The sequence below is a fragment of the Carettochelys insculpta genome, chromosome 13 (assembly GCF_033958435.1).
Source record: "Carettochelys insculpta isolate YL-2023 chromosome 13, ASM3395843v1, whole genome shotgun sequence".
NCBI classification, from domain to species: Eukaryota; Metazoa; Chordata; order Testudines; family Carettochelyidae; genus Carettochelys; species Carettochelys insculpta.
In genome coordinates this window covers 38,425,683-38,440,205 of record NC_134149.1, presented here as the reverse complement: position 1 = coordinate 38,440,205, position 14,523 = coordinate 38,425,683, and the positions used below count along the sequence as shown (strand labels likewise).

General features: G+C 45.0%; 1 long non-coding RNA gene across 1 annotated transcript in view; it reads left to right on the top strand.

Moving 5' to 3' along the window:
• LOC142019964 (uncharacterized) overlaps nt 1-10,794 on the top strand; it is a 62,452-nt gene extending 51,658 nt beyond the window's left edge. Inside the window, exon 3 of the long non-coding RNA XR_012647248.1 lies at nt 10,704-10,794. This is a non-coding gene — a long non-coding RNA (uncharacterized LOC142019964). The remainder of the gene's footprint in view (nt 1-10,703) is intronic.
• Nucleotides 10,795-14,523: the final 3,729 nt, after the last annotated feature.

Genomic DNA, 14,523 nt, shown 5'->3' with positions numbered 1-14,523 from the left:
GAGACAGTTCCTCAGATATGTCACCTAAAAAGTCACTTAAGGGACACTGTTAGGTTTAAAATTTTTATATATATTCTTACTGACTCTGTGGGGAGGGAGAGACCCTATCAAAACTCCTAGATTCTATCTCAGGTCTAGGAGGTGAATGGAGTCCAGTGGGTTACAACACAGGCAGAGAACTCTAGATTTTTTGAAAGAACATCAGAATGGCCGTACTGGGCCAGATCAAAGGTCCAGCTAGCACAGCGGCAAATGCCAGGTGCTTCAAAGGGAATTTAAAAACAGGCAGTCACTGAGAGCTCATCCCATCATTTGCTCTCAGTTCTGGCACACAGAGGTAAAGAACATACAGAAAGGGGTGTTGGATCTGTGCCCATGCTGGCTAATAGCCATTGAAGAACCTATTTTCCATGAACTTACCTAGTTCCTTTTTAGAATTCTGTTATAGTTTTGGCCTTCACAACATTCTCTGGCAATGAGATCCACAGGTTTATTATGAAGAAATAGTTTATTTTGTTTGTTTTACATCTATTAATTTCCTTGAGTGACTTCAAGTTCTCATGTTATTTGAAACAGAAAAATAATTTCTTTATAAACTTTTTCTACACCATTCATGATTTTATAGACCTCTGTCATATCTCCACCTTAATCATCTTTCTTCCAAACTTAAATGCCCCAGTCTTTTTAATCTCTCCTCATAAGGAATGTGTTCAGTAAGTCTAATCATTTCTCTTGCCTTTTTCTGTACCTTTTCCAAATCCAATATAGCATTTTTTGAGATGGGGTGGTCAAATCTGCACACAGTACTTGATATGAGAGTGTACCAGGGATTGAGATAGAGGCAAATTGATATTTTTCTGTCTTATTATCTACACCTTTGCTAATGAGTCCCTCTTTTTTGATTGCCACTAGACATGGAGCAGATATTTTCAGACAGCTAGCCACAATGACTTCAAGATCACTTTATTGATGGGTTCATCTAATTTAGACACCACCATTTTGTATGTATATTTGGGATTATATTTTGCCATGTGCATTGACTCTGCATTTATCAACGTTGACTTTCCTTGGCCATTGTGTTGCCTAGTCCCCCACTATTGTGAAATCCCTTTGTAACTCTTTGCAGTCTGCTTTGGATTAAACTATCCTGAATTTTGTGTCACCTTCAATTTTTCCCAGTTCACTGTTTACTCCTTTCATCAGCTCTGGTCACAGTACTAACCTCTGGGGGCACTGCAATTTACTTTTCTCTATTCTCATAATATAAATTGAATACAATGCTTTTCAGATCATTTAATAATCCTTAGTTAACTTTAATGACAAGCTTTTTGTTATCTTAATCACACTGCCTTTCTACGTAAACAAACTCCCTGCTGCAAACTAGGTGCTGCTCCCAGCTTCTGAATTAATCACAAATTACACTCCTGGTTGTGTTGCAGTTCAAAACTCTATGGCTACATTTACACTATGGGTATATTTTGAAAGAAGCTCTTCTGGAAAAACTTCCTGTAAAAGAACAGCTACATCTACCAAAACAAAAAAGCAGTCAAGTAGCACTTTAAAGACCAACAAAATAATTTATTAGGTGAGCTTTCGTGGGAAAGACCCACTTCTTCAGATCATAGCCGTACCAGAACGGACTCAATATTTAAGGCACAGAGAACTAAAGATGGTAATCAAGGAGGACAAATCAGAAAAAAATGATCAAGGTGAGCAAATCAGAGAGTAGAGGGGTAGAAGTGGGGGGAAGGTCAAGAATTAGATTAAGCCAAGTATGCAAATGAGCCCCCTATAGTTACTCAGAAAATTCCCTTCCCAGTTCAAACCACGTGTTAATGTGCTGAATTTGAATATAAAAGACAGTCTTTCGAAAGAGGAATGCAAATGAAAGAAATAAAAATGCAAATAAGGCACTGATTTACATACTTCATGCTTCATTTGCATAATTTCTTTTCAGAAGAGATTCTTTTGAAAGAAAAAAAGCAGTGTAGATGAGGCTCTTTTGAAAATGAACTCCATCTTTGAAAGAATCCTTCTTCCTGAAATGAAAAAGGAAGACGGGTTCTTTTGAAGATGGGGTTTATTTTTGAAAGAGAGCCATTTATCCTGATCTTTTTCTTTTGAAAGAATCTCTTCCAAAAAGAGATTATGCAAATGAAGCATGAGGTATGTAAATCAGCACATTTGTATTCCTCGTTCGAAAGAGAAATACAAGCACAGACATACCTAGTATGTTCACACATAAAAAAGTGGATCAAAAGCATGATCAGCTCTTTTGAGAGAGACAATCCACACATTCCCACTTTTTCAAAAGAACAGGCCAGGGATAGAAAAATCAGGCGCCATGAGTACTGCTCTTTCAAAAGAAGGGCCTGTGGAGCATCTACATTTTCTTTCTAAAGAAGCTTTCGAAATAAGGTGTTCTTCCTGAGACCAGAGTGGAAGAGCGTTTTTGAAAGGAGCACTGCATATTTTCAATTTACTTTCAAAAGAACACGTTTTGTGTGCAGACACTTTTGAAGGAGCCCCCTTCTTTTGAAAAATCAAAAGAACTTGCTATGGTGGACGCAGCCTATCTGGGGTTGGGGTAATAGTCTCAGAGGGGTAGCCATCTTATTCTGTAGCTTCACAAATAACAAGCTGTCCTGTGAGAACAAGAAGTCCCGTGGCACCTTATAGACTAACAGATATTTTGGAGCATAAGCTTTTGTGGGCAAAGACTCACTTCATCAGACTTACACATTTCTTAGGTTTTGGTACAAAATTGGTTGCAGGTGGCACAGCCCTGGCATTTGCCCAAATGGCACCCCTGCAACTGTTACGCAGATCTTCTACCACTTGCTGTGAGTGCCGAATGAACTGTCTGATTAAAATAAAAGTGAGTAGGCTTAAAAAACATTTTAAGGAAATTTCCCATGAAAACTTCTGCACTGTGTGTTGGACAGTTTTTCTCCTGCACTCCTTTAACATTAAAATGTCCCAAAGCTCCTTGGAAGCTCCTAAATGGGCAATATTTAAAGAAGCATTTCTAACAAATAATGGTAACAGTTCCTTTCCCATCAGGATCTGAAAATATGGATGGAATTCCGAACAGATGTGACCTGCTTCGAAAAGACTGCTCTTCCACTCTTCCCAGTGGGAATGAAACTATGCTGCCTTGGAAAAACATGCTGGGCAGTAAGGGGCCATTGTAACCCATGCACCTAGGTGTGGTTCAGAGTCCTATGTAGTGGCGCTGAGATCGCTTACACTAAGAAAGAAGAAACAACGAGAAGTCCAGTGGCACCTTATAGACTAACAGATATTTTTGTAGCATAAGCTTTCATAGGCAAAGACCCACTTTGTCAGAAACAAGGAGTCTCTTCGACAGCCTGAGCTGAGCAAGAGCTGGTGTTTAGCTCAAACTGCAGACCCTCCTACGTTAAACTCCGGAGGTCCCAGGTTTGAAGCTGCCTGGAAGAGGTTACAAGTGAAGGCTTGTCTGCGATTTCAGCTGTTTTTCTGAAGCTCAGAATGTGCTTTCTCAGCTAGGCAAAGTATGTAACCCACACATCTATGTGTTGTTCACTGTCTTATGTAGTGGCACCAAGACCACTTACAGAGAGAAAAAATGAGTCTCCTTTACAGCCTCAGAAGGGTAGCCATGTTATTCTGTAGCTTCACAAACATGCTGGAGCAGAGACTCCTACACAGAGGTCCTAGGTTTGAGTCTGCCTGAGAGCAGTTACACCATCATCTATAAAGCCACCTGGGTTTCATTCCTATTAGAAGCCAGAAGTAGGGGCAGAGGGCTAGAAGGAACCGCCTAGTAGCTTCACTTCTGTGGAGGCATTATGACCTATATGACAATAACCTGGACAAGAAAGTATGGAATTAAGTTGAATGTCTTCGGGGTCCATTGCATTAAAGCTGCAATTGTTGGTGTTATGGTGGGGTGTGTGTGTCACTTTTCTGAGATATGGGATTAAAGTAAATCTTGGGAAATGTTAGCTATTTTACACGACTTTTTGAAATAAGGTGAATGTTTAAAATTAACTGAGTTTCCCAGGACATCTCTAGGGAAAGGTGGTATGCTAACATAATTCCGCCAATTTTCAAGCATTTGAATGCTTTATCCTAATGAGGGGACCCATTGTCTGGTTGATTACATATTCGTGGTCTCTTCAGAGAGCCAAACTGGATAAATAAGTGACTCACACCACTATGAGGTTTTGTTTTGAGCTGAAGCTGTGATGAAAAGAGACAAGAGGAAAAACTCCTTTGTGGGGTTTGAAAGACTAATCACCAAGTAAAGCTCTATTGGAGGGAGGGAGTGATTTCTGGTAAACTTATTAACATGCACGCAGGTTCTTTCATTACTTCTAATATGTTTTCCCTGCATTGTTCTTACCTTAAGAATAAACAGTGCTTGTTTAGAAAGAGCCTACCTGTGGCAATCACACTGGGTACTGTCTCTGTGGAGACAAGTGAAGCAAGCTGTTTAGGCAGACTGTATTTTGCTGGGACTGAAGGCAGGAAACCTTTCAGCCTGGAGATACCCTAGGACTAGAAGGAGAAAGACATGGGCCTCTGCTAAACAGAGGGAACAGCTAGGAAGTGGGAAGCCTGAATATGGGTTCCCTTTCTGAGTTATAAAGGAGAAATATAGGTGATGTTGCTCTGATCTGGGCAAGGGGCAATAGGAGACAGGAGACATTTTGGAGTAAGGAAATTCTTATGAATTTAATGTAGGAAATTATTTGCAGACCGTTATAGATGAAACTCGCAATTAGAAGATAGTAAAATGGCATTTTAATCCAAAAAACTACTCTGCACACAGCTTGTTGAACCAAATCTATTTCACTGGTACAGGAGGCTGGAGAAATGCTTGGTGATGTGGAGCAAAGGGAAATGTGAAGAACAGAAGAGAGGGTTCTGGCCAGCGATATCTCACTGGTTTGTGCTGCTCCATGTGGGGATAAAGCAGCTAACACCTGCTAGAGAGTTTAGTCCTCACATCTATAAATGAAAAGCTGGTACTTTAGAAACATCACCTGGCAATGTTGCCTTCGGCTTCTTGTTCAAGTGTGGCACTATTAACTTAGAAATGATATAGGAAACTGGAAAGTTTGCCAGCAGAGGCATGATGCAGGACTGTCTGTTGCTTCCTTTTCCCTCCTTTCTTCGTATGTCTGGGGCAGGGAGTAACACAGAATCATAGAACACTAAAACTAAAAGGGACCTCAAGAGATCACCAAATCCAGCTCCTGCCTTCATGGCAGCATCAAGCACCATCTATATTATCCCTGTTAGATATTTATCTAACCTTTTCTTAAATATCTCCAGTGATGGAAATTCTACAACCACCACCCTGGCAGGAAATTTTTCCTAATGTCCAATCTAAAACTTCCTTGCTTCAATTTAAGCCCATTGCTTCTTGTCCTATCCTCAGAGGCTGAGGAGAATAACTTTTCTCCCTCCACCTGCCTCCTTATAATTCCCTTGTAGATACTTGAAAGCTACTACCATGTCCCTTCTCAGCCTTCTCTTATCCAAACTAAACAAATGCAATTCTTTTAATCTTCTTTCACAGGTCATATTTTTTAAAACAGGGGTCAGCAACCTTTCTGAGGAGAAGTGCTGAAATTTGACCTTTTGACCTATATGTGTGATGTGAGTGCCAGTGATACTTTTAAGAGTTACTAATAGCCCTACTGACAACAATCTGCTAATAAATAGGTTGAGATGCAGAGCTTTACTGTTGAGGTGGTGGAATTACCGGGTCTTTTGTTAATCCACAAGCAGCATGGCTTTGTGTAAACTCCTGGCTATATGTGGGAGGAAGGGCAGGGCTGAGCTCCTTCCTCACATGTCAATGAAAATCAGCTCAAGTGCCACTCTTGGCACCTGGGCTAGGGGTTGCCAGAGGTTGCTGATCCCTGGTCTAACCCTTTAATCATTTTAATGGCTTTTCTCTGTACCTTTTCCAATTTCCTCACATATTTGCTAGCACTGTGGGGCCCAGAAATGGACCACTACTCCAGCTGAGGCTGAATCAGTGCAGGTCAAAGAAATTACTTCTCATGTCTTGCTGAAGACACTCCTGCTAATGTATCCCAGAATCAGGAGTACAAATCTAAGCTGCAGGGAGAGTTGAACTCCTGACCCATGCTAGTTTACAAGACCAGTTCCCAACCCCTGAGCTATGGAGCCAACACTGCAATGCTCAGAGCTTTGATGTAGTTATCATCTACAAGCTGACCTGTTACTAGGGCTGCCAGCTTTCCCAAATGGATGGACCAGACTCCATTGTTGCAAATGGCATTCTGTCTGGGACAGTTGGCAGTCTTACTATGATTGACTAGCATCATTTGCAGAGGGAGATGGGAAAGGGAGGATGGGTGGACTGAGCGGGGTGTAGATAAAATGTCATACAGCTGTGCTTGTGAATCTTGAATTGAAGAGAGTTGGATGAGGCATATGTGGGGACAAAGGACACAGGCAGGTAGTACAGGGAGAAGTGGAATGAAAAGAGAAGTTTGTCCTTCATATTGAATGTAAATGTCAAAATTGGTCCAAGCTCCATCTAAGGGCTTGACTGTACTTAAAACAGTACAGATGTGTTCAGCTGTAGCCTTGCCTATGCCCATGGGAGGGATTCTCTCGTCAGCATAGTGATCTATCTGCTTGAGAGGTGGTAGCTAGATTGCTGAAAGAATTCTCCTCCTGACAGACTGCAGGGCACACAGCAACTTAACTGGCTTACCCACAATGCTCAAGGGTGTGGACTTTTCATATGCCTGACCATTGTAGTCAAACCCATCTGATTTTCTCACACAGACCCAGTCCAGCCAAATTTGCTGTTACCTCACAGTGCCTGCTGCTCTCTTAACCCCTATAATTCACAACCCCTCTCTTGTGGTGTCTGCAGGGTGCCCACTGAGCCTCCCCATATACCCTGAAGTTTTAGAGTTCCTTGTCTGTGAGCCTCAGATGCCAAACGGATCATTCTTGGTTTCCATTCATGATGCTGTCTATTCAGTAATATATGGGAGTTTTTTTAATTATAATTGAGAGACACAGCTCCTAGAACTGGAAGAGGCCTAGGGAAGTCATCTAGTCCAGTCTCCTGCCTTTTTGGGAAGACCAAGCATCATCCCTGACATCTATTTGCCCTAATTCCTAAATGGCCTCCTCAAGGAGTGAGCTCACAACCCCTGGTTTAACAGGCCAAAGCTCAAGCCACTGAACTATCCCTCCTCCCTTGATTTTTTTCCAGCTATATTGGTACTGTTTGCAATTAAGGTCCAAGCACTGAGAAAACTGGCCAATTCAGAACTTGAATTTATAGCAGAAAATCTCAGTATTAGGTTTTGGCGGCCAATACACCTAAGAAAACATGCATCTGACAAAGCAGGTCTTTGCCCCTGAAAGCTTATGCTACAAAAAATCTGTTGGTCTATAAGGTGCCACAGGACTTCTCATTGTTTTTGTGGATACAGAATAACACAGCTACCCCTCTGACACATACCTAAGAAAGAGTACAAGAATGATTGGAATCAGCAATAAGGAGTTCTACAGATGTAAGCAAATACAACACAGAACATTTTAAACTTTAGTGCCCTCTAGATAAGCAAAGATACTTCTTGTTCCCATTACGAGTCTATCTTTTGACAAAATTTCTGTCAACAGATTGAGGATTGTGGATTGAAGTGGATTAAAGTGCCAAGTGGATTGAAAAAGTGATCTGCTCTGTTGACAGAGAGCTGACGGACTGCCCAGCTGCTCTCTCAACACAAAGGCCAACTGGAAGCACAGCAGACAGGGCTCCCTGGTGTCCCAGAAGACCTGTCTGTCAAGAGAGGGCCCCTGGAACATCCAGACTGGCTTTCTGTTGACAGAACGTGTCGTGTGAGAACAGAGTAACACTGTCAACAAAAGTGCCGTGTTCTGTCCATTTACTTTTGTCACAACGCCTTGTGAATGTGGATGCTCCACAGGTTTTGTAAACAAAATGCCAGTTTTGTCGACAAAACTCTGTAGTGGAGACGTAGCCTGAATGACAAAGGAACTTCAGATAGGTAGCGTGATTAGACTCAGAACTTGCATATATCGAAGTATTTTTTTGGAGTACTGCTGCCCATGTAGGTATTCTAGTGAAATGTACCAATGGCTGTTTGGTCAGTGTTTTGAGAGGGAAAGAGGAAGATGGTTGTTGCTGGAAAGAGAAAGATATGACGGTGGCAGGGATTGTAGGACACATGTTCTGTTGGACTTTGCTGCAATGTTATGTAAAATGGATAAGAAGGGAGGAAGTAATTCTCCAAACTTATGGCAGATTTGTCCATGGGACATTGTAATCATTGTAGTGAGTCTAGGGAGAAGTTGATTCATTCAGAAAGAGGGGAACAATCCAAGGTTTTCAAGTCTTATGTTTTTAATTTTCAACGGAGTATGAGCCTAACATATGTGGCGTGGGTGGTGGTGGGGGGGAAGCGGGGGAACAGAAATAATTTACCAAGACATTTCAAGTATAGTGAACAGGAGACCTGTGGATTTGAGCTTCTTCAAGCTTGTGGATTATTTTTATCTGGTTTTTTGTTTGTTTGGTTTTTTTGTGGGGGAGGGCAGGAGATAGAGTCCATCTCTGCTTTTAGGGCTTACTTGCTAGAATCTGGTAATATCTACACAGCAAATAGACACCCGTGACTGGCCCATGCTAGCTGATTTGGATTTGCAGAGCTGGGGCAAGGGGTTATGTAACTGTGAAGTAAATGTTGGGGTTTGGGCTGGAGCCTGAATTTTAGGATGCTCCCTCATCATAGGGTCCTAATATTTATGCTTCAGTCAGAGCCCAAACATCTACATCTCAGCTAAATAGCCCCTTAGGCAAGTCATGGGAGCCTGAGTAGGCCAGTGTGGTCCAGCTGTACATTTTTGATTGCACTGTAGGCATTTCCATAGGTTTGCAACAAGCTGGCCTATGAGCATATTAGCGGCTGGCATGCATGATGCTGTCACAGATTGGAAGGTCCATAGCATTCTTCGACATACTGATGTTTCAGAACAACTGAGTTGTTGCTGAGGGGTTGTGAGGTCTGTACGGCAAATTGATGCACACTATCTCTGCTTATTAACCACACAGTTAAAATTAGGATTTAGTGGCTAATTCAAGCTGACACAGGAATCCAAGCTGTGTGTGTGTTCAGAATGTGTTGGATATATATGGAATTATGTGTTTGCCTTTTGCTACAATTGACCAGAATGCAGGTTTACAAGATTTTAGACATACAGCATTTCAGAAATAATTGTCTTGAGGAAGCCATAAATAGTTACAACAGTTGTTTTTCGGTGTATGATATGTAGGACATAGATTTGAGTACTCAGCTTGGACTTCACTAGTGAGGGTAACAAGTTTTTTGAATGGAGAGAGGTTCACACAACTGAAGAGAAGTAGTCATTAGGGTAATTTTAGTAGTGGGAACTCAACCAAAAGTTGGGAGAACTGAATTTGATTTCTGGTTCTGCCACTGATTTAGTGTGTGACCTCTCAGTGTCTCCTTTGTTCTTCCCACTGTCTGGTCTGTCTGTTTAGATGTAAGCTTTTGGGGGCATGGAATACCCCCACTATCATAATACAAACAAGAATTGTAATGGAAATTTATTAAAATTCTGAGTGTACGGGGCTAAGTGGATGGGAAGAGCAATGGCAACTGTTGTGCTACAAGTTGGTCAGGACTTCGGAAGTGACATTAAGATAAAATATACATTTTCAGCTCTGAGTCAGATGTTCTCAATGCCTCTCTGTCTCAGCCTACAAAGCTGTTGACATGGTTTTAGTTGTTCTTGTCAATTTCCCTTTCCACTGACAAAGAGCTCACTTGATTTTTCTATAACAATTAATAATAGCAAGGCTCAGTGGCATATAAAGACCAAAGAACCCTAAACACTGGGCCACTAAACTATTCATGTGTATAAAGAGGTTTCTGTTCTTGGGTTAAGAGAATTCTCTTTTAATTTACAATACTACAGGGAAATATAATTGCCAAGTTTGCCATCAGATAAACGTTGGTGGATTATTATGCACATTTTGAGATTCAGGCATTTTCTCAATAAGCAAGTAAGCAAGAGCTCCACTTCCACTCCCTACAATTAATACTATTTATGACTGGTCCAGTTTGGGTGGCTTGCCTATGGGAACAGGTTGCACAGGCTATTCTACAACTTGGTCCTTGGAAGACTGCTGGAAAAGATGAATCTTGTAGTGTGACTTGGAGGCAGTAAGACTCCAGCTCAGCCTACTCTGCAGTGAAAGTGATATTCATGCCTTTTCCTGCCCCCAGACCAACGCATACATGCACACACCTTATAGAGAATGAAATATATCTTCTAGGCCAAACACTGAAAATTACTTGTGAGAGAATTTGCCTGATGGCAGATAAAGCTGTAAAACTTTTGGAGGAATGCATAGCAGCAGCTTAAAGAATAGCAAGCAATCGGTCTTTAAATGTATGAATAGAGTATTGAATATCAGTCAGTGGACTTATTCTAGTCCTATATAAGGGAATAGTGAGGCCATGTTCTGCATAACGTACTCAGTTTAGGTCAACTTGTTATTAAAGATATTATAGAAATGGAGAAAGTAAAGCAAAGGGAAGCTAGAATGATACATGCACTTATCTTACTTATTCAAAAAGATAAGAGACTGTGTCTTTGTTCCTCAGAAAAGAAGATTAAGAGTGAACTTTATTTGAAGTATGCTAAATGCTGAATGGAACAGAGGACAGAGGCTGCAAGCCTATGAGCCCATGTCAAATACAAGAACTACGGGCACCAGGTGAAGGTAAGAAAAGGGCCAGGTGACAAGAGAATTGAAAATGAATTTCTTCACACACATATGGCTAATGCAACTTGGTATAAGCTATCAAATATAAAGGCTATGTCTACACTACAGAGTTTTGTTGACAACACTGTCACTTTGTTGACAAAACCTGAGGAGCATCCACATTTCCAAGGCATTCTGTTAAGAGTAAATTGACAGAATGTGGCACTTTTGTCAACAGCATTATTCTGCTCCCCCAGGGAACAGAACGCCTTGGCTGCGTCTACACGTGCACGCTACTTCGAAGTAGCGGCAGTAACTTCGAAATAGCGCCCGTCACGTCTACACGTGTTGGGCACTATTTCGAAGTTGAAATCGACGTTAGGCGGCGAGACGTCGAAGTCGCTAACCCCATGAGGGGATGGGAATAGCGCCCTACTTCGACGTTCAACATCGAAGTAGGGATGTGTAGACGATCCGCGTCCCGCAACATCGAAATAGCAGGGTCCTCCATGGCGGCCATCAGCTGGGGGGTTGAGAGATACTCTCTCTCCAGCCCTTGCGGGGCTCTGTGGTCACCGTGGGCAGCAGCCCTTAGCCCAGGGCTTCTGGCTGCTGCTGCTGCAGCTGGGGGTCCGTGCTGCATATACAGGGTCTGCAACTAGTTGTTGGCTCTGTGTATCTTGCACTGTTTAATGAAAGTGTGTCTGGGAGGGGCCCTTTAAGGGAGCGACTTGCTGTTGAGTCCGCCCCGTGACCCTGTCTGCAGCTGTGCCTGGCTCCCTTATTTCGATGTGTGCTACTTTGGCGTGTAGACGTTCCCTCGCTGTGCCTATTTCGATGTTGGGCTGAGCAACGTCGAAGTTGAACATCGACGTTGCCAGCCCTGGAGGACGTGTAGACGTTATTCATCGAAATAGCCTATTTCGATGTCGCAACATCGAAATAAGCTATTTCGAAGTTGGGTGCACGTGTAGACGTAGCCCTTGTCGACAGATCTCTGTCAATAGAAAGCCAGTCTGGACGTTCCTTCTGTTGACAGAAAAGGCCTCCAGGGCAGTGTGCAGGTGCCCCAGAGGACACCCTGTCCACAGCAAGCTGAGATCTCTATGGTCACTGCCTCTGGCCATTCTTAAAGCTGCAGGGAGCCCTGGAAACCCTGTAGCAGGAAGCTGAGAACATGGAAGTAGCCCAGCACTCATCCCCATGCCCTTGGAGCCAGTCCATCCTGCAGAGCTACCCAGATGGCAGAGAACCAGGCCCCTTGTGGCCTCCCTGGCCCTTCCAGGGAGCAGGGCAGCTGGAGTGGTCACAGGAGCCACCCTATGGCATGAAGTGTCAGCCCCCTCATGAACTGGGGCCAAGGTCCAGGCCCTGTTTGACCCCTGGGGTGAGGAACAGACCCTCTTTGGCCCCAAAGCGAAGCAGAGGAATACCCCTGCATATGGCTGGCTGGCCATTACCCTGGCGGCATGGGCCACCCTTCCCACACCATGGAATAGGTGCAGGCAAAGGTGAAGGAAGTCCCCCAGGGCTATACCTAGGCCCATGACACCAGATGGAGATCTGGGGCAGGACCCACCCTCCGTCCCTACTACAAGGAACTGCAACACCTCCTGTATCAGACAACACATCCCCACTGCCCACCTCTCTTGACCCCATGGAAGCTCCACCCCCGACAGCCAGAGCTCAAGGAGGAGGAGGAAGAGGAGGATCAACACTATGGGACCCAACCCCCACCAGACCCAGAGGTGGACACAGGGTCCGAGATGAGTGGTGTCACTTGTCCTTGCCCTGGACTCAGGACCCCCAGAAAGGCCACCTTCAGGGTGTCCCCACAGCGAGGTGAGGGTCCCTCCAGTAAGTACTCCACATGTCATATACTCCAGTGGGAGGCAGGTGCAGACAGGGTGTGTAGTGAGTGTCATCAGACCAGATTGCGTGAGACTTTGCACTATGGTCCCAGCATGAGGAATCATGTGCAAATTAGCATGCCCCACCTGGACCCAGCAGGCATGACCCTGGACACAGGTGCCAGCCTGCTGCCAGACTCACAGGAGGCTGGATGTGCCCAAGGCCCTGGTGGGGGGGAGGTTGCCAGCCGCTGCCATGGCTGAAAGTGGGCTGGCCACAAGGGTGCTAGCCTAACTCCAGACACTGAGGAGTGCGACTCCTGGCAGGCGAGCAAGCCAGCAGGAGAGAGGTAGCACCCACTCCCACAGACAGCACTGTGAGCCAGAGGGGTGTGCAGGGTGCCGGGGAGGTCTGGGTTGTGCCTGCCTCACCCACCACCCATGCAGGGACTCCTCTGTGGCTAGACAGACCCCCTTGGCCACTAGCCTGCTAAGGGGGTTTAGGGGGCCAGGGAGAGGCCTGAAGCGGTCAGCCTCATCACTGCAGATTCCCCGTGCAGCAGGGCCTGCTGTGCAGGCCACACATGCCAGTGCTTCCAGTATATCCCCATCCTGTGGCCTGGGGAATTTTGGTTGCTGCTCACAGTGTAATCTGACTGAGGTAACACTATAAAGAGTAGAAGAAAATGGAAAACATTTCCCAGAATAAGAGTGATTGGAAAGGAAAAGCAATATAAAACCAGAAGAGAAAGGGAAGGAAATGGGAAGAATAGCAGTGAAAATTAAGGTGATTAAAAAAAGGAAAACTGACTTTGGTATAAGACTTACTAAGAAAAAAACTATAATTTAAATGAGCAATTAGGTACTTTAGAAGAATATGCACACCAATGTAATTACAAGAATTCCACTTCAGGGCCCTTCTGTTATGGAATTTATAGCTTAACTCTGTCCTGGGCACTAAGGCTGTTTCTACACATGGCACTTTTTCTGGAAGATGATCCTGCAGATGATGTCTTGGAAGACGTCTTCTGGAAGGGCCTCTTCCGGAAGAGTGCATCTACACACCAAACAGGCCCCCGAGAGAGCTGCCCCTTCTTCTGGAAGACTGCATCTACACATGCACTGGCGCTCTTCCTGGGTCGCACAGCCAGGGACCCCTTTCAGGGCCACCGCCCACATGGTCCTTTAAAGAGCCCCACCCAAACAGCACCCCCTCTCCCCCACAAACACTGACGAGGCCTGCCACGTCTGTGCACAGCAAGCCAGACCCAGGTCCCTGTCCAGTGCCCACCGACCAGCAGGCATGGACCCTCAGCAGCCTCAGTACAGCAGGCTTGCCCTCATCCTCAGGGTAGCCATCCTCCTGGCCACCTTCCTCAGCCTCCTGTGGAGACAGAGGCCCAGGCCCATGGGTCCTGAACCCCCACCTCCCCTGCTGGGCCCCCCCCAGCCTGTCCAGTGCATCTGAACCCACACCACCAGCACAGGCTGGTGGGACAGGGTTGTCATGGGGGAGTGGGACAATGACTGCTGGCTCCAGAACCTGGGCATGAAGAAAGAGACCTTCCTTGAGATCGGCAGCTGGCTCGCCCCCATGCTACAACGTCAGCATACCTGAATGAGGCCGGCCTTCTTGCCAGAAAAGCGCATGGCCATTGCCTTACGGAAACTGGACATCCCAAACAGCTACCTGTTCATTGGGCAGCAATTCGGGGTGGGCATATCCACCGTTGGAGCCATCATCTTCCAGGTAAGCCCTGCCCCAGGCCCAGGCCCAGCCCCTCCAGGAGGGAGGGAGGAAGGGGCCCGGTGGGCTTGGGGGATGCTGGGGGCCGATTGGGAGGGGATCAGGATGGGGGAGGGGCAGGG